Consider the following 23,657-nt stretch of genomic DNA (forward strand, 5'->3'; position numbering starts at 1 on the left):
AGGAGGAGTTTGCTTCTGAACATGCCACTTCTTTAGAAAGATAGAAAAAGAATCCAAAAGAGAAATGGTTGTACTGTATTGAACTTTATTGGACTTTCTTTATATCATCACTGATATATCAGCTGGGTCCTCCTTCTCTAGCTGTGTACGGTAAGAAATTTCTTGCATTTTAGTAGTACTCAAAAGTTTTAGAAAGGCAGGAAGTTGTCTTCCATGGATGTGGTTTGTGAAGTGTCTTGGGATGTTTCTCAAAAGGCAATGTTATATCACTACAGGATACTTTAAGACTGGTACTTTCATCTCCTTTCCAGTTTTCTTTTTCCACCTGATGCTCCAGCCATTGAATAACATTGAATATGGGACATCATAGCTAATCTACAGCAATGGACTGTGTTGCCATGACGTAGAGTTTAGGAATCATTGTACCATCACACAGGAGAAGCTTGGAAGTAGTGTAAAGATGTAGTTATACAGAGGAATCTTAAAACAAATTGTCCAAATTAGGAGCAAACTGTGGGTGGTCAAATTGCTTTTTGTTCTCTGTCTATAGCTTATTGTGATGTTACAACAATATGACTTGCATCCCCTCAAGTAAAGTAATACTTTGCTGTATTTGTGAATGTGATAGGTTAGCTCATATTTTAGATGTTGTCATGCTTGAATCATATATAAACATACTGACTCATTTAAACTGCAGTAATACAATGTGCCCTTTGTATTCCTGCATGCAGAAGACAGGCTGCTCTGTCAATGAAACCCACATTGTTCTTCTGTGGGATAATTTCCATAGTTTGCAATTATGATTTCCCTTCTGAAATGACATTTGATAGTGCTATTCTGTGCTGCTGGTAATTCAGTAACCAGAACTCTTTTCTAACCTATCCAGCTAGAACAGCGTGTGCTCTTTAAAGTCTGCAAATATCTCAGAAGGTCTCTGTGTACACATATGTGCAGTGAATCTTTGGTAGTGAAACAGTAGTCATCTTTACCTCACCCCTCTGCTAGGAAGACTTTATAGTTTGTGTTTCAATGGTATCACAGTCCCAGCTGTCCTGAAGCTTTGTGAAGTTTACATATAGTTCTGAGGCTGGACAGGCTTAAATGCACATTCGTGGGGGTAGTCTGACCAAATTTTGTTCCAGCTGCAAGAGTGACTGCTTGCAACAATGTGTATGTGCTTTATTTGTAACAGCACTGTTTTTGATTTTCAGTTGTGTATAATGACTGCAATTTGGATTTTGTGTGAAAACAGGAAACGTGACCACATAAATGGTATACTTATTGAATCTTTAATTCAAACAAATGGTGAATGGTTTACTTATATTTTTGGAACCCATGCTTTTCATTTTTTGTACAGGCAAAAATGTTCATAGTTATATATCCTTAATGTTCAGCATCATGAAAATTGAGTAAACACACTTAAAGTACATGGTTGTGTTCTGTGGTATTGAGTGTACATATGCTGTGAATATGAAGGTGAAGAATATTTCATGAATGCAGTATGCAAGGGACTTGAATATTCTGACTAAATGGTTATTATTATATGTCATTAGTTTTAAGGAACTTAGTTTTTCAAAGATTTATAACAAAAGGTGGAAGATGGAGAATAATTATACCCCTGTCAACTAGTCAAAGACAATTGCTGCCTATCAGTTAGTAATGGTAAATTCTGAGCTTGCAGACTGAAGCACTTGCTGGCAAAAAGCCGCTTCAGCCCTAGCTGTATGTATTAAATGCTTCCTTGTAACTGAAAAGTTCATAAACAGTGTAGGTCTCCATCTGTCTCGATCAGCTCTGCAACTGTTCTGTTGCTCAAGCCCTTTTTGATCTCTCTTTTTGCCCTTCCCAAGTTGTATTTGTCTAATTAATTTTTTCAAGTTAAGGACCCGAACTTCAGTCATAGGCCATCACAGCTACATTATATGTATATTATATTCAGCTACATTATATTCTGTCTGTAAACTGAGTTTATGGGAGGTTTATTTTTCCCTTACTCCTGTCATGGGCTGTTTCAAAATTTCATTGGTTTTGTTGTTGGAAAAATGATTTTTTTTTTCAGCTTTAAGGTTTCCGTAGCATGTATCCATCTTTTATTTTGCACTTTCCCTCCTTTCAGTGTTTATGCCTGCTGAAATTATGAATATACCTGTTTTCCTTCTTAGCCTTTATTTTGCACACTAAAGAAAAACAAATGTTTTTCCAGCATGACTGCAGAACATACACTTGCAGTACACTTGGCATTATTTCTTCCTCACAAACAGTGGCTTGAAAAGGTATAATCTTCATTTTAATTGTCTTGCAATGGCATTGAGCACTAGTGTTTATACTTGCCTCCCTCTTCTTCACAGTGACTCTCCTGTTCCCATTTGTTAGGATAGCAGTGGTCCTTTCACGGCCTCGTAACAGTGATAGTTAATCTGTTGTCAGATCATCATTTTAGTCCTTTTTCCTCCTGTCAATTCCAACTAGCAAATTCCCAAATTTTTCACATAAATTATTTTTAGTTCCTGCCTACTTGGCTTTCCACTCCATTGTTCTCATCCCACTTCTGTTAAACCCATCATCAGGAAAGCATTCAGTTTCTTCCTATGTTATATTTTGAGCTTTCTCTGTATTAACAATGCCTCTGAAATTTGTGTCTCCGAATTCTTTTCAGCTTCTAATTTAGATGTACAATAAAAAGAATTCAGTAACCACATTTGCAGTAACATTTTATTTTGCACATCAAAAAAGCACTGGGCCAAAAAGCAAGGTTTAAGATCTGATACGGATTTAAGCTGCTATTTGGAGGTTAGATTTTCAGATTAAAAATGATGTTTTATGTCTCTGAAAGCTTGGTCAAAAGTAATATAAGCTTGTATAGCTAGATATTTTTTTTTTTTTAGGAGTTATATCACATAATATTTGAGACTTTCATAATTAAATTAGAAAAAAGTTATTTATTTATTTTTTAACAGAACTGAACTCATAGTGGTTAATTTAGTAATGGCAATCAGTATTTGAATTAATTTTGAATTAATCAACTCTAATTTCATACTCTGTGTTTTGTCTTTCTGTTGGTAGTGATAAGGCCACTCAAAATGTGTAATGATTTTCACTGAGTTGGTTTAGGAAAAGTATCAGTAGAAGAATTAGTGGAATGATTTGTTCTGTGACAATTGCACAACTTTTTTTTTTTTCTTCCTTTCTTGATACCTGCTGTTTGAGAAATGGAGTTTGGAATTGCTCTGGCTTTTATATCCATAAAAAAAAAAGCTTATTGTCTTGTGAATTTGACTCCATATTTTCCAGTGTATTAAGGATGTGGGCTTTTCAAGTTGGTTTTGTATTTAGAAGTATTTTTACTGTAAACAGTGGATGGGGGTGTACAAGAGGAATAATTTCAGAGTTTCACATGTTTCTGTTTTAAAATTTCATAGAATCATAGCATAGTTTGGGTTGGAAGGGACCTTCAAACGTCATCTAGCCTAATGCACCTGCAATGAGCAGAATTTAAGAACCCTTTAAATTTAGGAGTACCAAAAGACCCCACTAAATAAGCTGGAAATTATTAAACATAAATTGAGACAGAAAAGCTTTGGGTTTTAGTCATGACATATGTGTCTTTGATGTAAACAAACAAAACATTTTTAGCAATTGCATAGGTAAAATTAGGTTCCCACATACATAGTTTTTTTCCTAGGGAAGTTTGTTTCACATTGCTCACATGTTTCATATATGAAGGAACATCTTGACTTACTCTTTCAAACCAGCACAAATGGCAGTAACATTTTACTGGCTTTTAAGTGGAAGATTAGTGCACAGCAGATGTATGCTGTGAAACTATTTTCCAGTTTTACAGGAACCACTTGGTTGACTTAATTTCACTGAAAAGTTATCAGAAATTCATGATTTTTTTTAGGTAAACCATGGTTTAGCTTTGAACCAAACAAGGAGAGGTTTCTGATCTTATTCAGCATAAATTGGGTGGTCTGAGATCCTGAGATGTCTGATCTTGAAATTCACTGCAGAATTTAGGGCTATGAACTCATAGGAACTACACTGAGCAAAGAAAAAGCATAGTTTTCCTGTAAGCTGTTTTCCTCCTCTAATTCTCTCATGAAGTACATTCTTTATCTTATGGACTGATCTCAAAATTCTGTCCTGGTCCCTTGTGTCAGAGAGAGTAATGAAAGTGTTACCTTCTGCTGGTCCCTTTCGTTGTATCATTTGCTCTCAGGAGGATTTTGGAGGCGTGTGCTTTATAAACGGCATCTTCTATCTTCTTTTGAAAATTGTTAATACACTTTTAAAAGGAACAAGCTTAACGCATTTACAGCGCAGTGCAAACTGTAAACTTGATTTATATGGAAGCACATATTTTACTGGAAAAGGCAGTGTACCCTAGCTGCCTATAATCTGACTGTAAATTTACAGGTTTTGTTTTTAATACTACAAACTGATTTTCTGAAAATGGGGTATTTTGGCTGAGTTGTGTGACCTCCTTTCATCTGTAAATACGGCAGTATTTACATTGCCTCATAGTAAGCGCTGATTAAGGATTTCTATTTTAAGCTGTGATTTTTTTACTGTAATTTATGTTTCTCACATACTGCAGCAAAAGCTGGGTATGTCTTTATGCCTTTGAAATAGTTTTTTCCTGCTGAAACCTTTGGAGAAAAAAAAAACAACAAGTTAAACTGTTACAGAGCTTAAACCCTGCAAGTGTGATTTGTATATCCTGTGACATTTTCATTATTTACTAACTTGAGATGCTATAAATCTTATCCTTGGAATCAAAATATTCTGCTCAGTGGCTGCAGCAGTAGCGGCGCTTAGGAAGCAAGTAGTGAGTTCAGCTGACAAGATTCTGGCTTGTGTTTCTCTAGCACAAACATGGCTTGTAGAAAATGGATACATAGACTAATTCTGGCAGGAGGAGTAAGAGCTTGCAAAGGAAGAAGTTCTGTGCAGGTTGGAGAGCTGTGCAACTGATCTAAACACTGCTCATCTGAGTCACTGCGCAGGCTGGGTTAAAATTCCTCAGATGTAAATAAGATTTATCGGTTTCAGCAAGCAAACCTGCAGAATTTGGTAAATGTCTACAAAGACATTTTAAAAGATAGCTAGAAAGCTTTCTTGGCCTGAAATTCAACCAGCTTTGAACTTATCTATATACTGTTCAATTAATGTCTTTGTGGAGCAACATTAAAATAATACTGTGCTCTAATCCTCTAAGAAGTGAGGCTCGAACTACAGCTGAATTACATGCTGCATAAATTAAAATTTGCAGTGCACAGTATCTTTCTGGACCATTATTGTATGGTGTGATTATGCAAAAATAGAAAATATGAAAATAGATGTTTTTGTATAATCAGTACTATGCTGCTATCTTCCATGTTTGTAACATTTAAGGCCGTTTCCCCTTAGCATGTTTTCGTTCAATTATTTCATCTATTACTGTTAAGAAGAGCACACTCCACAATTTGTGTCATACATCTGGATTTTTTTTTTTTTCTAAATTCAACGTGTTTAATAGAGGGAAAAAAATGTCATTTATTTATTTCGACGTGATTAATTTTCTCAATTTGCTATGCTTCTGGGTCAATAGAATAGGCTTTTCAATGTAGTGTAAACTAATTCTAGTCCAAAGAAAGTGATACTAACACAAACAACATGTTTTTAAATAAGAAATATTACCAAACACTCAATGTATTTAGCCTGTACAGGACAAGGCTTTGAATAAGTCTGGAATATAGCCGTCATATTAACACTGCTCATTGAACAGAAAGGCTGCCCTTCAGAAATGAGGGTTAATTTAATCTAAACTGCCTGATAGTCTTCAATTCTGTAGCTCCATTTTGCCTGATGGAACAGCAGAGGTGAACCACCACCCTGACCCTGCCTGCCCCTGTCCCAGCACGGATGGGTGCAGGGTCGGCTGCTGCTGCTGCACTGCTCCCAGTGAAGCAGGCAGCCAGAGCAAAGGGCTCCTTCCTGATGGTCTCTGCACACCTGAGCTACTGTGCCAATAGTCTGCAGCAAAACATCAGCAGGTGGAAAGAAACTCATGTAAATCTGCTTTATTGCATGAGGTCTGTAGAGTTAGAGTTTCACCTACCCTGGAGGGTTCCTTTTATTTGATGGTAAACGGTAAAAACTGACTCCAAGATATTAAAGATTATCCTTCTCCTTCATTTAACTGTTCTAGGAAAGCTGACCTCAGTCTCAGTGAGCGCAAATATCCAGGGTCTTCCACACAGAGTACAAGGACCTTGATTAGTGCTCTAGACCACAGAGGTCCACTTCCCATGGCCTCTGTGCTCCTCTTGCTAGGGACTCCTCTGTCAGGTCAGCAGCTAAGATGTAAGCAAGGAAACAATTGCCTGGAAAACCTGAAAGAGCTGCTAGCATCCCAGGTTCTTCCATGTTGTATGAAGATGATGTACATGGAGAAGGATCTTTCTGTATACAGACCTGAAATTGGATAATATGGGAATGGTACCTATTTACTCTTTGTTTAAAGAAACAAACAAACAAAAAGTATCAGGAAAAGAAAGACCCTTTGCTGTCATTTTTGCTATTTTGAGGGATATTTTTTAAAGTACGAACTAGTAGATTTCCTTATCTGTGAATATAGTAGTAGGAAGATATGAGTCTTTGCATCTGGTTTTAAGAGTCCAGCTGTGCACACACTGACATTGTGATTCATATGCTGACCTTAATTCATATTACAGTGCCCCTTGACAGTGTGCCAGCTGTGAACATGCACATGAAGTATAACACAATCTGTCCTTGTGTGCTGTCATGAAGATGCGAAGCTTGTCAGCCTTCTTTTAGTTACCTTTGCTTTTTAGATACTGTAAACAAGGGTATTCAATGTCAGAAAGTATATTGAAGTTATTGATGCTATCCGTCAGCAGGATCTAATTGTTTCATGTTGGATCAGAATACTAAATTGCATGTAATGCAGCCAATTGGATAGAGTGAGGCAGAGTTTGTCGTCATCTTTTTAAACAAAACCTCACAGACAACTTCACTTTAGACACATGAAAAGGTAGTTAATATAAAATATTCTATCTTTCATTAGATGGAAATAAGATTATAAGTTGGGGAATAGAGCATTGCCAGAGTTTTCACCTTATTTTACCACTGGTATTCAATCTAAGAACTGAGGTAGCCCCATTGTTTTAAAATTGTTTAAAAAACTAATTTCTGGTAAAAAATTCCAGATGAAAATGCTCTGTAACCAAATTAAGCCAATGGCTTAATTTAAGTTAGTTTAAGCTAACTTGGTTTGCATCTCTTAAGTTTTAATGAAAGGTAAAGGCATCGTTTGTTAGGTCAATGGCCCATTTGGAGAGAAGGGTTTTGTGATTTGGAATGGAATGTTTTCTGAACTGGAAAAAAAGGGAGGGGGTGGGGAGGGATATCACAGACAACTGCAGTATTGTCATTTCCAAGGAACAGAAAGGGTCTTTTGCCAAACTTAGTAGTTTATTGTCCTTCTCTCCTTTTGGATATCCATTGCAGGAAACAGTCTCTGGTGGACTGATGGGGACAACAGCCACCTTTCTGCACTACGGTGGTGTAGGGACAGTGTTCTGTCCAGCTTTCTGCTCAGAATAGCCAGAATAATGCAACAAAATGATCGGTTTACTCTTTGCCATGCTTATGTGTCTGTATGGGGAAGCTTCTTGTTTGGGCTGCATGTCCTGCCCTGCAGCACTCCAGTAACTTTACCTGCTTTGAGAGTGTACCTTCAGGACTGCACAGAGCCAGAGTATGCACCTTGGTAAAAATACTGCTATTGATTTTGTTGAGAAATGGATGCCAGTTTATGTTGCTCCAAGCAGGGATTTGTATGTGAGAAGACTGCACAGTAGCATCCAGCATGCTGGTTATTTTTGTTTCATGCAGAAGTAGCATCTTTTATGTATGGACATTGTCTTCTGGCGGTGAGGGAGAAGGAAGAAGAGGTCCTCTGTTTCTCAGAGCTTTAGTAAAGGTGTTGTTGAATTCTTAACTTTTGTGTCATCTTGTACAAAAATGACTTCAGAGCTTCCTGTACTGCAAGGATGTGCATCAATCCCTCAGTTCCTGCTTCTGTGCTTAGTTGAGCAGTATCAGGCATCTAGCAACTATGCTTGTGTTTAACGTTGGTGTTGCGCTGGAACTGAAAATCTATCTAGAGAAATCCAATCGGTATCCTTACATTTCTTTTTTTGGCCTAGTAAGTACTGAATTCCAAGCTTGTCGTAGCTATCTTCCCCTGACCTTATTTCGTATGATTGGATGTTCTACATTAGTTATGGTCTACAGATTGACAGGTACAATGTTACTGATACCACAGGCTCTTCCCTAGAAATAGGCAGACATATCACGATAAAAGGAAGATGAAGGCAAGGCATAGGGCAGATGAGTTAGACTGTTACTGCCTTGAATACCTGAATGAGGAGGTATGCAAGGCAACAAAACTGAGAAAAGGAAGCATCCGTGTGAGACCAGCCCATATATTCTGTGCTTGAAAAAGAGCGCATCTGATATTTCATCACCAGTTCCTATGCCTTTTTGAAATCTTAGCTGCAGTTTGGCACTGCACTAAAACTATTTGTTAGTAGGATCATTCCGTCACTGTTGAAAAGGGGTAAGAGACTGAGGTTTTCAAGTGTTGCAAAGCAAACCCAAACCAGAACCAACACCAGATGAGATGTGATACGTTCCTTTAATAGTTCTGAGATCTCTTTCACTGCAGATGCTTGTTGATTGTCTGAGTAAATACTGTATATTTTTCCCCTGCATAATACAAATCACTCTATAGATAGAAAATCTCTGGTTTTTTTTATAGACATATCTTTTGTTTTGTTTTGATTTATTTATTTATTTATTTTTTTCCCCCAAGGCTTGGACAAAAGGGCTGGGGGCTTTGAGCATTGTTGTAGTGCACCTGATAATTTTCATATTATATGCACTTACAGATTTCTTTTTTTAGCAGCTTAATGAAATGGAATGGTTGCACTAGTGGTTACTTTGTTGTTTCCGTGAAACATGTGCAAGAAACATCAGGCAGATTGGTACCGTCTTGCTGTTAGCAAGAAATAACTTTATCCTTTATCTTATAGATGGATTTATAACTATAATACTGTGTTGGTTTAGGTTTTGTTTGTTTTGTTCTTTTTTAATCTATGATTCTTTATTACAGATATTTTGAGAAACAAGCTTGGGTTTAAGGGTATGGGCCTTGAATATATTAATGTTTCTGTTTTACAAGTTTAAGCCTTATTGGTTTGCACACAGCATAGAGCATTCAGGCCCACCGCAGAGAGGCTTATAAATGTTTCATGTATAGCACCATGAGACATTGTGTAGGAGTTCAGATAACTTAGAGGTCGCTCTGTTTCGCACAGTGTTCTTGGAAGAATGTATTAGGTCAGTGTATCTATTGCATACTGTGCTTTGTCCTTCCTTCCTTCTGACTCATCTATTGTTAAAGGAGAACTTAGATTGGACTGGGTTTAGGGTTTCCCTTGTGTAAGCAGGGAGAATAATTAAACAGGCTCAGTTAATTAGCATTTGTGAGTTGTTCAGACCTTACAGTGATAAGGTCCATAAAAATGCCAAGTTACAAAATAAAATTGTTTACTTAAAGGCCATAATCCTCTCTGTCCTTTGTCAACATTTGTCCTGTGTAGACTATTACAGTTTTATAGCACTATAATATCTTTGTGCAGTGTTTCTCTTTTGAAGAATTAGAAATGTAACAAATGAGCTAATTTTCACAATACCTTCTCAAGCTGGTGTATGTTTTTTTCCTTTCTTATAACATTTTGAGGGCTTAAACTACAATGTATGCGAGTTGTCCATGTCTGTGCAGAGCTAATAATAGAACACATTCCCATTGAAACTGTTGCCTTCTGATTTTACTGTTTTGCTTTGACGTGTGGGAGAAAAATTAGCAGTATCAGATGGATGCAGTTCTAGCAAAGGAAGTGGAAGAGCACTGGAGCATGGGGAGTGCTTGCACAGTTAGAGGTTCACCTAGAATTTGTGGCTGTGCTTGTTTTGCTTACTTAGAAGTGTAGCCTAAAAGTCTGTGATGCTACTGAGAGTGTCTCATGCTGGAGTATGTTCATCATTCAGATTTACAGATTCTGTAGAATGGATATGTCTTTACTGGAAGTCAGAATGGTGCTTTCAAAGGTGCCACCAGTCCTACAGACTTAGACTAAGTCTTTCTCAGGTGTGCTGTTCTTGATCCAACTTACTCTCTACAACCCTTGAGACCTTATACAGCTCTTAGGAGACCTCCTTACTGCTTCAGCTCAGCATCCGCTTGACCATTACAACTTTATTGTAAACCAAACTGGTATCAACACTGAAATAAAAAGGCAAGAGGCGGAGCAGGAGTCAGGCCTGCCAGCTATCTGTCTGTGCTGCTATCTGCCCAATTTATCTCATGGGTCATGGTGATCTCCCAAGAGGCTAACATAGAACTGCTTAAGTTTGTATTATGTGCTGTCCCTATTCGCAGTAAACCCATGAGCTCAGACATAAGGTAGCCACACATTGGGTGATACTTTTCAAATGTGCAAGATAACCTTCGTGGCTTTTTGTGATAAATTGCCTTTGACATGAGGAAGGTGGCACATTTGTTTCTAGTTCTGAATCTGAGCCCAGAAGCAGAAATGAATTTTGCTCTGGAAACTAGCCATAACCAGTCTGTAGCACAGCAGTTCTGCAGTGAGTCTGCATGGTTATCATTGTTATTACAGCTCATCCTCTGCATAATACTTTACCCCTGGTTGGTGGTTCAGGAATCATGACAGCCTTGCTGGAGCAATTACAGAGGCAGCCTTGACAATCCCATGTCCACTCCAGGATGTTATTGATCACTGACACTGCCTTCTACCTGTCTGAGGTTTATATGTCCCAGAATTCTGGTATTTTTTTCTCCAGGGATGTAGATGAAATGACATAATCACATGAGGATACCTACCTGCTTTGCTGATAACTGCTTATCCGACAATTCTGTTGAATTACAGTGTTAACAAAGCATTGAGCCACATCCTCAGCTCTTAATGGATGCTCAGACAAGGAGCCTCTAAAAGCTGAAGGCTTGCTTTGAAAATAAACTGTTCAGCCCATCAGAAGATACCTATCCTTTTATTACACTTAAACCAAAATGACTTTCCAAGGACCTTCCAACTGCTTCTACTCCTTTCACACTGCTGCTGCTTTGACTGCTTTAGCTACTGCCAATATAAGGAGCTTCCTTGGTCCCTGTTTGGGTGTTTTCTGTGTTCCATAGACCAGCTTGCGAATGTTTACTGTCAGCAGTAAGAGGAGAAGTGAAAATCACTGTGGCCCAGGCCCGGTGTCAACACGAAGACTGTGAAGGTCCTTCAGTGCTCAGCTGCCTGTGTTGGATCACTGCAAGTGATGGAGTATTCCCAGCTGCTCACTAGATGGCCATTGCTGTTACTCTAATTGTGATCTGCCTCAGTGTTCTCCATATAGCAATGCTTTCTGTGACATGGTGTAAGTACTCCCAGTCCTCTTCATAGCAAGCAGGTTCTGCATGTTTTGGTGGTTGCACATGCTGTGGTGGAGAGCATATTGAGTGGATGGATGGTGTTCTCTGCAGGGCTTTAAGGGTGTGTTAGTTGGACACAAGGTTGAGTCTTGGAGATGGGTAGTCTCCTGCAGATGCTCTGCAGCTAGGCAGAATGTGCAGCTGGAGATTTGCTCTTGTAGTTGCTTCTGAGGAAGCTCCTGGAGAGCAGTGTATATACAGGCTACTGAGGCCATAGTATGTATTAAGTGAAGGGTTGAACAAAGAAAGAAGAAAGTGGACATTAATGCATAAGGATGGAGATGAAGAAGAAGAAGAGGAAGATTATGCCGTTGTTTGAGATTAATATAAAAAGCTTTGCCAAGTCAGTCCTATTTTTGTGGCTCTCAGGAGTTAAAAGATACCATAATTCATGTATAACACAGTCTGCTTTACAACTGAATAGTTAACATTTTTATGATGCAACAGTACTTTCAAACTATGTTACATTTTTGTAGATTTACATGGGATTACCTAGGGATCACTAAAAATTCCATAACTAAGTTGTATCAGGATGTATGTGATGCTTACATTTGTAGATGTTCACGCTTTTCAGTCTGTCCCAGGAAGTACCTTGGTCTCTAGAGTAGTGATGTAAAATTAGTTTGTGTGCTGCATATCTGCCAAGAAACTGTGTCCACGCAGGATATTTTTGTGTGTGTGTGTGGTTTAGAGATGTATCTAGTCTCTGCTGGAAGTAGAGTATATACTGGAAAAAGGCATAAAAGGTTCCAGAGTTTGAAATGGCGTACTGTGCTTGGGATCTTTGTTTCTGGAAGCTAATCAGAGAAATAATTTTTCCTGACACTGGACTGGGGATTAGACTTTAGCCCCAGTGAATGCTGCCTTTATTTCTTCTTGGATTACTGTTAATATGTCATTGTCTCCTCACACTTCATTTCCATTTATTTTGGGATGTCATGGTATCACGGGGATAACACAGATCATAAGCATAGGAACACCTTTCTGTTAGATGATGTGCACTCGGTATGTTTGTAGTAGTGTAACAGCACATAGAAGTTTTGAATAATCAGTCAAGCTTCTAAATATAAGGTACAAAATTGCTATTTTGTTTTCCTTAAGGACATTTTACTAGCTACCATTTCCTTTTCAAAGAGGGAGTTATTTTTAAATCTAAAATGAGACTTTGTGGTGAAGCAAAGTGCATTTTTTTTCCCACTTAATTAGAAAATTCAGTTTTGGAGCATAATTAATATATTGCCAATTTTTTCTTTTTTTTTTTTTATTTTTATAAAGAGTTTTTGATATATCTGGATGTGGTTTTCTAAATAGAATCTTGGCAGACTTCCACTGCAAGCTAGTTTTTACTGCTATTCATTAGCTAACTTATCAAAATAGTGTAATCAATGCCTGTCATAACATAAATACATGACCCTTTTGAGCAGCCCAAGTGTCTGTGTTTACTTCTGTCTGAAAGGAGGATAAATTCCTAAGGGAAACAGAAGGTCACATTAGCATTGGCAAACTTAGCTTCTATCAGTTTGTCTGTATGGTTTAGAAGTATTGAATTTTTTTTTAGAGGCTCATTTTTCATAATTTTCCTTGCAAGGCACCTTGGGACACATCATTTATTTATTCTTATTTATTTGTTTATTTATTTTTGCTGATAATGCATTATTGAGAATTATTAGATTCTGCTGAGACAAAAATCCAGCATGGTGTATGAACACACAGCAATCAACGGATGTTATTGAATGAGATGTATGACTTCTGTTAAACAAATTTGAAATAATCTTCTTGAGTATCATAGTACCTGGCCAAACTCAAAGAAGTTGCAAAGACTGCAAAGACTTGTCTAACACTGAAACAGTGAGCAGGATGCTGAGCTCGTATTAAATAAGCTCCTTTTAAAGCTGAAAAGGTGATAAATATATTGTTTTGATTTGAACTACAGGGTCACAGGAAAATGGATTGGGTTCTTCATAAGGTTTTTGTATCAAATCTGTGATTTCTACGGGGTTATTTTATATTCAGCAAGACTGGGGTGGTTTTGTTTTTTTTCTGCTTACATTTGAATTTTTGGAGGTAATTTTCCTACAATAGGAATTAATTAATTTTTTTAAAACTGCTCAGTAAATCATTACCTTCACTAATATATTTATGTAGCATTTTCTCATGAAATCCAAATGCAGGAAGTTAATTTCAATATTATTTTACTAGCTTGAATGCATTTATGGGTAGTTTTGATGTAGATAAATTGAGTTTTATAAAGTTACATGCTTTTAGTACAAATCTTTTGACATTAACTCTGAGGTGACTAGTAGCGTAACAGCAGTTATTTTTTGTTTAGCTTAGGCATTTGAAACTTTCTGCTGGTTTTATGTGTCGTATGATGCTATAATGAATGTTTGTGAAAAAAAATGAACTCTTCAGCTGTAATGCTATCTTATGAGAGCTACTTTTTCTAACTGAGGGGACTCTCAGATCCATTTTAAAGCATGAGGTACTGCATACATCTCTAGAGGAGTTTGGTGGTGAAGACTGGTATTAAACTGTTTTAAATAAAACGCCAGACTCTTCGTAACAATTATTTTGCCAGTTGACTGTTAGGGTAGTTTATGGAAAGAGAGTTGCTTGTCTGGTGTTTTTCATTCATAGACTGGTTAGTGAATAATGTTAGAATTCAATATTGTAGTTGTAGCAGTAATACCTATATACAGAAACACTTCAGCCTTTTAGTGACCCCCTCCTTTCTTTTTTAACTTGCTGAAAAACAATACCAGAATGCATTACCCTGTGTTTTTTCCAGGTGTTTTAAAGGTTTGCAAAAATGCAGTCAAAAGAGTTGGAAACCAATATGTATTAATAAAGAAGGAGCAAAGTGTGTGTCAGCAGCTTGGAACATGTCCTCAGAATCACAACCAAAGAGCTAAAAGTGAATGAATCAAGAAAGTGAATTTTCACTTCATGGAATAAGGTTCCTGTAGAAACTATGATTTAGATGTAACATTTATTCTTTGACTCTTTATGTAACTACATATTTTTAAACTACTGAAAAACATGCTGTCTTGTTTATTTTTTCTTTTGCTGTCATTGGCATAATCAGAGTAAAATGAAATTCTCTTAACAGAGCTTGGCAATTTAGAATCTAACATACTGCCTCTTTTCTCTGCCTATCATCTCTGTAATGGGGCAAGGCAGTTGACTAACAAATTCTTATTTTATGATTTGTTTTATATCTTTTGTTGTTTTTATGGACAGTGTCATAAAATAGATGCTCAAACTGTGTTGAATAACATCACAAACTGAAAGTTAGTGGCTTTCACAGTGTGAAACCAATAAAGAGCTGTAATATTTCTGTTCACATGACTGCACTGATGCCGAGTTTTTGGGAACCTTCTTATATATCCCTTAGCATGATCCATTTGGAGTAGAAACTTGTTATTGGGCTGTGTGATATCTCAAATTAAAATTTCAGTGTGATATAAGCATATGATTATCTCATTTATCTTAATTGCATAGGCATTACATTGGCAAAATAGAGCATGCATTTATGAAATCAGAATATATTCCTGAAGGCTTGTCAGAATATTCAGTAGCTCATTATATCTGTACTTTGCTAACACAGAGTTTATGACATGCATAAAAAATCGTTATTTTTTTTATATTGCTGGGTATGAGGGCAGTTCATATTACAAAAGGAAATCATAAGAAATCATAGAATATAGAGACAATACTTTTAGTTTTAGGAAGCTCGCCCTAAGAAGTTCAGGGTTCCCTCTCAACATCTTTCTAAAGAAATGATTTTATTTTTAATTTTCAGTGATGTTTTTATGCAGCATAATACCTGTCTCAGAAGAAGGTGATAGAGCTAGAAGGTTCTGTTCCCAATTTGAGACTAGAAAATTTGTTATTCCTTGAAATTCTATTGGAAGACATGGAATTTAATAAAACAAATGACTGGCTGGAAAGAAGCTATGAAAAACAGAAAACCTTTGCATTTGTTTGTTTGGTTAGTAAGAAGTAGAGAGATTCACTGGGCCATCATGGAAAACTTCTTGGAGGTTGTTTCTGCTGTTTTGAAACAAAGCTGTTGCTATTTTTTTTTTATTAGAAAGCATTCTCTGTCTTCATGTTTAATTTCCTTTTTAGAAAACATAAGTTCATTGCATAGAAATAAAAAGAAAAATCGCATATCTCATTAAAATAAATGTTTGCATTTCCCACCTTGCTTAGCAAAAATAGACAAATAACAATGCATGTGTCAGTGGAAGACAATAAACAGATGCCACTGAAGTTTCCTGACTGCTGACTGTGTGCTGCTTGTGCCACAGATCTAAAAAAGTCTAGAAGGATTTTCCAGGGGTGCTTTTCTACTGGTTTTGCTCCTTTTTTTCCCAAAATACATTTCACAAAGGACAGCAGATTTCTTTTTTTTTTTTTTTTAGCTATTTAACAACGTTTTACTTTGGATAAAACCTTTAACATGAACTTTATTTGAGACTGGTATTAGGTCCTATTTTTTTAATTGGAACTGTAGTTTCTAGGGACTTGAACACTTAGGTTAAAAAAAGAAATATCCTAAAGCTTCTGTTATAGTTCTCAGGTAGGAAATGTTTATGAATCTTTACCAGTGTATCTTCTCAAGTCTGAAGACATGCAGATCCAGTGCTGATGCTGAACCTCCTATCTTTGTCAAGGTGCACAGGAATGAAATTATTGCTTTTGTTTCATTCTTGGTTTTGTTTTCTGTTTTGAAATCTCTCTCTGAAACTGAAACCTGCAAGTTTTGGACATCCGCTACTAGTATTTTTATGTAAAAAAGAGTGATTTATAGAGCAAGAAGATTCAAGAGGGAAAAAGCAGTGGTAAAAGTTATGTTGAAATAAAGTTTTTGGGGATCTCTTCTGTCCTTCAAGCAATGATTAATGTCTGTAGAAGTGAAATGTTCCTTCACTTTTGTGGAAAAAAATTTAAGCGAGATGTGCAGAGTTTGGTGCGCTACACATAAGGGGGAGTCTGCTAGCAAGTCAAGATCTGGGGAATAGTACCTCGGATGAACTCCTGGTACTCCTTCTCACTGACAGTTGGAAAGTGAATAAAGATTTCAGGCATAACACTTGGGATTCTTACTTATGGAATCTTTGCTCTTAGCTTTACTCTTGCACTGTTCAATAGGATTGCCATTGTACTCACTGAGTAAGACATCCTAAGCATTGACATCTAGCTGCCTATATGTCTATGGAACTGTTTGATAGTACAAACCAGAATTTGGTCAGCTTAACGTATAAAATTAATCCTACCCTGAGCATCAGGTATGTTTTCAGTGCTGGCAAATTGAAGAAAATCTGGGAACATCAAGAAGGCAAATCAGAAAGAGAAAGAACAAGGCTCCCTTTAGGCACTTCAGCATCTATAAGAATGTGTCAACTATTTTATGCAAGCAAGATTTACCAGGATTTTTATACAGTTGATGGTAAAAGTGACTAAGTGGATGTGTAAATTCATCAGGCCTTCATAGAGGTGACCAAAACGAGAATAGTAGGCCTAGGCTGTACGTCATGCAGCTCTCTTTTTTTTAAATGCCTGCCCTGGAGTGTGTACCTGAAGTGTTTGTGAAGACCTCCGAGTACCTTCTGGAGGAAGAGCTTCTGTGTCTCAGCACACTAGCTTAGAGCAACTTGCTATTCACGCTTCTCAGCCTGTGAAGGAGTGACTAAACCCCTAAAGACATCCCTTGTGCCTGTTGGAACTGAACCCTAATGGAACCAGGGATTCAGGCATTTTTGAAACAGAATAAGCTTGTATGAGGGCCACTAGATCTCAGACTAAGGATTCAATGGGTCTTAGAAATCTTAATATTCACATTCCAAAGTTTATCCATATTGAATAGTAATGTCTTTTTTTTTGTTAAAACACATGAAAACAGCATGAAAATAAAACTATTGTGATTAATAGAAACTTTTATAACTCTTCCAATGAGAGACAAGTAGTTAAATTAGCTAATCCAGAGGATTAATATGTAAAGTTACTAAAAAGCCACATACTTATTATACTCCACTGAATTACAAACCCACCTTTTGGTTAAACTAAGTACGACCTACTGGAATTGACAGTTGTTTTCTTCTTAGTGTTGTACTGCACATTGCTCATAAGCAAACATGTAATTCCTGTCTTTAATTCGTAGTATTCCTTTAATTTTTAATGCTTCAAGAACCAAGTGTCTAACAGCAGAGCTAGTTTTTCATTATTCATGTGTACTTGTAGCTTGAGCATATACAGGCCAATAAGACGTACTCAAGTTTTTCTGTTACTTTTCATTTCTGTGTTCTAAATTAGAATTAGTTATCTGTGGTAGTTCCATACAGATGTGGTCAATGTATTACATTAGGTAGAATCTTAGAATCATAGAATGGTTAGGGCTGGAAAGGCCCTTAAGATCATCTAGTTCCAACCCCCCCCTGCCATGGGCAAGGACACCTCACCCTAGACCAGGTTGCCCAAGGCTTTGTCCAGCCTGGCTTTGGGCACTGCGAGGGATGGAGCATTCACAGCTTCCTTGGGCAACCCGTTCCAGTGCCTTACCACTCTCACAGTAAATTGTGCCTAACAGATCCTCGTGTGAGCAACATGACGATATCTAGCACATTCTTATGGATATAAGGTCTGGGTAGTTTCACGGGAGATCTGAGGTTTCCTTCTCTCTCGTCAAATACAGAGCATTACTCCCTGAAGGTTAAGTGAAAAGTACTTCTCGGCTTATGGTATGTTAATGCATTGCTGAGTGGATAGCTTCATTAAAAGCTTTCCAAAACTAATTTTGTTACATTTTGTACTGCTTGCATAGTCTTTTAAAAGTTTGTTGCTACTTTTCATCTAGGCAATATCTTACAGTAAAGCTTAACCCCATAGTTGTTTTTTTTAATAAATATTTCCTACGTTAATTATACAAACACAAAATATTACTGTGGGCAAAACAGAACATACCATATATGGACCCAGGAATTTATTACAGGTCTGTTTAAAATCTTAGCAATCTAAAAAGACAAGCACATTCAAAAGCGTGAATTTAATACAGAAAAGTATTTTTAATAAAAATACTCTTAAAATTGTTACACAGGAAAAGTTGCTCGTTTCTGCCTTTTTCTCGGGTGCAATTTCTCAAAACTGTTTTCTAACAGAAGTTAGCAAAGAGGCTATTGAAAAGATACTACTTTCCCTACTGTTAAGAGGCATCCCACATGCCTCTAGTGCTTCTTCATGACATGTTGTGATTCAGAACAGTGGGTGGCAAAGTGGCATGGCACATTTCTGTTCCTCAGGGACTCTGACTCTGTTTGAGTGATATGTTCCCTGTCAAATTTTTTGGCTCCCAATAAGTGATGAGACCAATGTACAGGACAAGGAAATGGGTTGTTTTGAGAGAGAGAGATTATCTGTTGTCTAAAAAATTACTGCAATTATATGTTCATCGGGATCAGATTTGACAAGGTAGAACTGAGGTTACACTGAAAGGGTCAGTGAGAAATTTGAGTTCAGGAGGACTAGTACTGCACTGCAGCAGGAATTAAGAAAGCCAAAGTAACCTGAATGTAACTAGCTGGATGCTGTGGTCAGGTGTTTGGTTGCACCTGGCTTCCAAATGTGTATTGGTTATTTTTGGAATGATTTGGAGATCAGGAACTTGAGCACTGAGAAGCACAAGAAAAGATGTAGGGAAAAAAAAGTAAAGGAAGACTTGCAGTTGTATGAACCAGGTCAGAAAATAAGTTTGGGAAGGTGCTCCAAGTCTTGTTATTGCCCCAAAGGACATACTTTAGGTGAAAAACAAAGAATTGAGTGTATTTTAAATCTTAACAGTCTAATCAAAGAATTATTTTTAGTCCAGATCTAATTATTCCAGACAAAGAGAAAATAAAATAAGTTGAAAACATACTAGTAAAAGAAAAATGTTAATAATAAATAATGCAGATATTATTATATGCAATCTTCCTACTGTCTATTCCTTTCAATGATATTATATTCATATTTGCCTTGCTTTTCTGCATCCGAAGGCTGTTGCCTTGAGTTGTGGTGAGGTACCACTATCACGCGTGCTTTGCTTGTGATACTTCGGGAGAGAGTATGATGTCTGTGGTGAAGGTTCCTTCGTCCTCTGCCAGGAGGACTGTGATGTTGATGGTGTTGGTTTCTTCATCCTCACTCCACTGTCTGCTTGGGACTGCTACTGCATGGTCGCTGTCATGCATTACACCTTGTTTTTATTATTCCGTCTGCAAATCTGTACTGCAGTCAAATCTGTTGCATACAGAGTTTCTAACATATTTGGTACTGTTCCGTATGCACTTTGTTACACCAGCATCTGGTTTTGCCCAGTTCACAGGTCTGCATTCCTTTAACTGACCATTGGTGGGTTTTTTACAGCCTTGGGGTCTTTAAGGATCCACTTTCTTATTCTTTCATTCTTTTATCTCCCTATAGTGCATCCTGTGTCCCCAGTATTGAGGCCTCAATTCCTGTATTCCTCTATGCTTCACCATTAGGGTGCTAGGGTAACAGATATTTCCTTCTTCATACTTGTTACTCCTGTCTATAACAATTATGATTATACCATGCAATTATTCAAAGACAAATTAGGCAGTAGTCACCTAAGCCTTAGAAAATCTGTGGGTTTAGTTCCTGTTCTTCGACAAAATACAAAGAACCCATTGAGGTAGATTTTAGTTAAAGGGATGAGAGAAGGTTGTTGCACTGAAAGGCTTCAACTATGACTAGGCAAAGGATTTAAAGACTGGCAGAACAGGAATGTTAATAATCTCATTTTACAGCTGAGGGGACTGTGCTATAATTGGTTACAGGAAAGTTGTCAAGCTTTACTTTAATTCATTGTTTTTGGAATAGCAACTTGGCTTTTCCATATTAAGAGCTTTCTGTCTGTCTGAGCTATTTCTTTAAAGTGTGTTTGTCTTCATATATTATGGGTCTGGGACAGTTGCCTGTGATTATATGATTGCTCATGAATGCTCTGCTAATGGTATTTTTTCTGAAGAAAAATATTGACTCATTTGTTTTGAGCTCCTACTCCACCCACATGTGGTAGTGTAGAATTATGTAAATTTTGCAAATGAGAAAAGTAAAGTTCTACCAAGTGTAATAATGTTTATTTAAATGTAGATATGTCTTATTTCAGCCTGTTTAGAGTGATTGTTATGGAAGTCCTGTGGCAGCACATGAGAATATCTAAGATTTTATATTTGGCCCTTAAAAACACTGTCATATAAGAAATTGTAAAACAATAGAATATCACCAATAGAAGACCCTTTGGTTCTAATGTAACAAACCCAGGCTTACTTCCATTAATCAAATGTAGATTTACTGTATTTATTAACATTTATAACTTTGAATTTTACTTTTTAATTGCTGTGGATTAGATTTACAAAATCTGTATTTTATCAAATCAAAATGGGCAAAAGTAAGAAGGATTTTTTTTTGTTAATTTTGGCCTATCCCAGCATGTTTTGTTCAGGTGAAGTTTCTACGCTTTTGCTTGATAAGAACAGCAGTTCATACTAGTACATTAAATGTGTCCAAGGTGTTTGAAAATGCCCCTCCATTTGTTTCAAACTTATTATGGATAAGAAGGACTGTATATTACATCAAATTTAAAGCATCACCTTATAAAAAAAAAAGGCATAGTAAGAGCTAAAAATGCTTCATTACAGACACACAAAAAAACAGTTAAGAATAACATTGTAAGAATTTCAGAAAAAAAAAAAAGATGGTGTTGGTCTCTTTTAGGACATCCTTCATTTTTCTTGTAAAATCTCTATTGATTGCACTGGGTTTATTTATTATGACTAATTTTTTTTTTTTTTTCTTTAATAGTAGATATGTTTGTGAAAAATGGAAACTACTATAAAGGATGAATTACACTACATGCTATTCCAGGAGTACAGTAACATACATGAAAAGCTTAAATGAACGTGCATTTAAGCTTCAATATAGACAAAACTTTGGTGAACTACTGCAGAAGTAAGTCTTATCCTGCCAATATTTAGATTAAAAAAACACCTAAGTTATTTTGAACAGGACTGTGCAAGTTTGGTATTCATGATTTTTGCTATTCTTCAGGGTTTGGTTTCAAGAAAAAGCTAGTAAATAAATGAAAAACTCTTGTCCTATGTCATCTTGTTTTAGAAGTAAAAAATATTTTCAAATTGACTTACAGACTTTTTCAGAACATTGACTTTCTACAGAATATGCAAACTGTGGTACTTTGTTTTAAACTTGCAAGAATAAAATGTTGGCATATCAATCTCCTCAGTTTAACACTCACATAGTTTAAAAGTTTAGTTTTAACCTAGGAAATGTCTTTCTGATGTATGACTTTAGTGCATGAAGGGAGCCAGCAGGTATGAATCACACCAGGTGATAGAGCTATGATGGAGAAGATTGAAACAGTGATTAGGGTTCTTAATTAGCAAGAATCTACAGGCTATAAATTACTGCCAGCAGAAGTAATTAAACTCTTTTATTTGAATTTGGTGACAAGCATACCTAGTTTTAGGAGGCAAAATTAGTGTGAAGATTAAAAGAAAAAGATAACTTGTTTGTGAGATGCAATACAGATGAGGTGCAAACCAGCAGTTTTTCTCTGCTGTTACTAGACACTGCCTTTTTATATTCATTAAATGTTTTCTCATGTTCTGTTTCTTTTTTATATATGTACTATCTTTGCTTTATTTCCTCGTGAGGACAGGTCTAAAGGATTTGGAGTCACAGACACACAGGGAATAACACCTGTTCCTGGTTTAGCTGCGTTTACACTCACTTTACGTGCAAAAGCCTCCTGGGTCCAAAAATACAAAGTATTCTTAAAAGCTGTTCTTGGGTAGAGGACCCAGTGGGTTTTTCAAAGCTTTTTTTGTGTTTTTGTTGCCACAGTCTGTTCTGAGTGTGAAACTGCTGAACATCATATATCTTGCAAATGCACTGTGTCCTGATCTTGAGCAAATACCTGGTCATTTGGGATCTCCAAATCATCAAAGACATTCCTTCTGATTCTCTATAACACTGTTACTGGAATCAGAGTTCTGTTGTGGTGTGGTGCGACCAACAGATGTAAAAATGTTCCTGGGTATTGCTGTTGATTGATGCTTTGACTCAGCCTCAGTGGGCAGAATAAGATTTTTTTAATTATTTTTTTCGTGACTAGTGAAATATCTGCATTCCTCCTGCCACTTCATTCCCTTGTTTCTTTAGGAAAAGAAATAATAATTTTCAATAGCTTTCCTTTTTTTGCTTTTCTTGTATTGAAAGTGTACTGTAATTCTTCTGTCCCGTGTAACTTTAGGAGGTGGAAAGCTGTATTAACCGTATCAACCGTATCATCTCTAATCACATCAAGATGACCTCTCCACAAAATAGACTGGTGGTTTTTAGTGACCTTGCAGCCAGCTTAGTTCAGATTCCTTATTCACCCTCTGGCATAATCTGTTGTTCATATTTTTGATTAGAGTCTTCTTGATGGATAATATATCTAGAGTTTGTTGAATCTAACTCTCAAGATGAGTCAGTTTTACTCCTCCTCCCTCTCCTACTCCTCCTGACATTTCTGCATCAGAAGGAGTAATATTCTCTGACTCACTTTTTTTTTTTTTAGAGATCAAAGGGAAATCAGTCTGTGGAAACCATATCCACATGCATCAAACAGGAAACTTTCAGAATATTAGTGCAACCTATTGAACATTTTTGCAGCCCCTTACTTTCTGGCTTCTGGCAGCTTCCTAGGAAGTTTTTTCCCCTCCTTATCTTTTTGGTTCAAGAATCAGTAAATCTGAAAAGCAGAGTGCTAAGGAGACTGCTTCATTTGATTAATAAGTGAATATATTTGCTGTATAGCCAAGAATGGAACATTTTGTAACTTTTGGCAGCATTACTAAAAGAATAAGTATCATCATGGAAGGGGCAGAGCATAACAAGAGAGTTTTGATCAAGAGAAGACAGTCTTAGAAAGGCTTTCAGGAATTCTTGCATTACTGTAAACAGCTGTCTGTTTTCTTCTGGACATGGTCCAGTGACTGCGGAAACTAAAGAAGTCATTTTC

General features: G+C 36.8%; 1 protein-coding gene across 3 annotated transcripts in view; it reads left to right on the forward strand.

Moving 5' to 3' along the window:
* The window catches only part of TAFA5 (TAFA chemokine like family member 5), a 308,827-nt gene that overhangs the window by 15,039 nt on the left and 270,131 nt on the right, over positions 1-23,657 (forward strand). The window lies entirely within an intron of this gene.

The sequence above is a fragment of the Pezoporus occidentalis genome, unplaced genomic scaffold (genome assembly GCF_034315485.1).
Source record: "Pezoporus occidentalis ecotype Australia unplaced genomic scaffold, CSIRO_AGI_Poc_V1 ctg42, whole genome shotgun sequence".
NCBI lineage: Eukaryota > Metazoa > Chordata > Aves > Psittaciformes > Psittacidae > Pezoporus > Pezoporus occidentalis.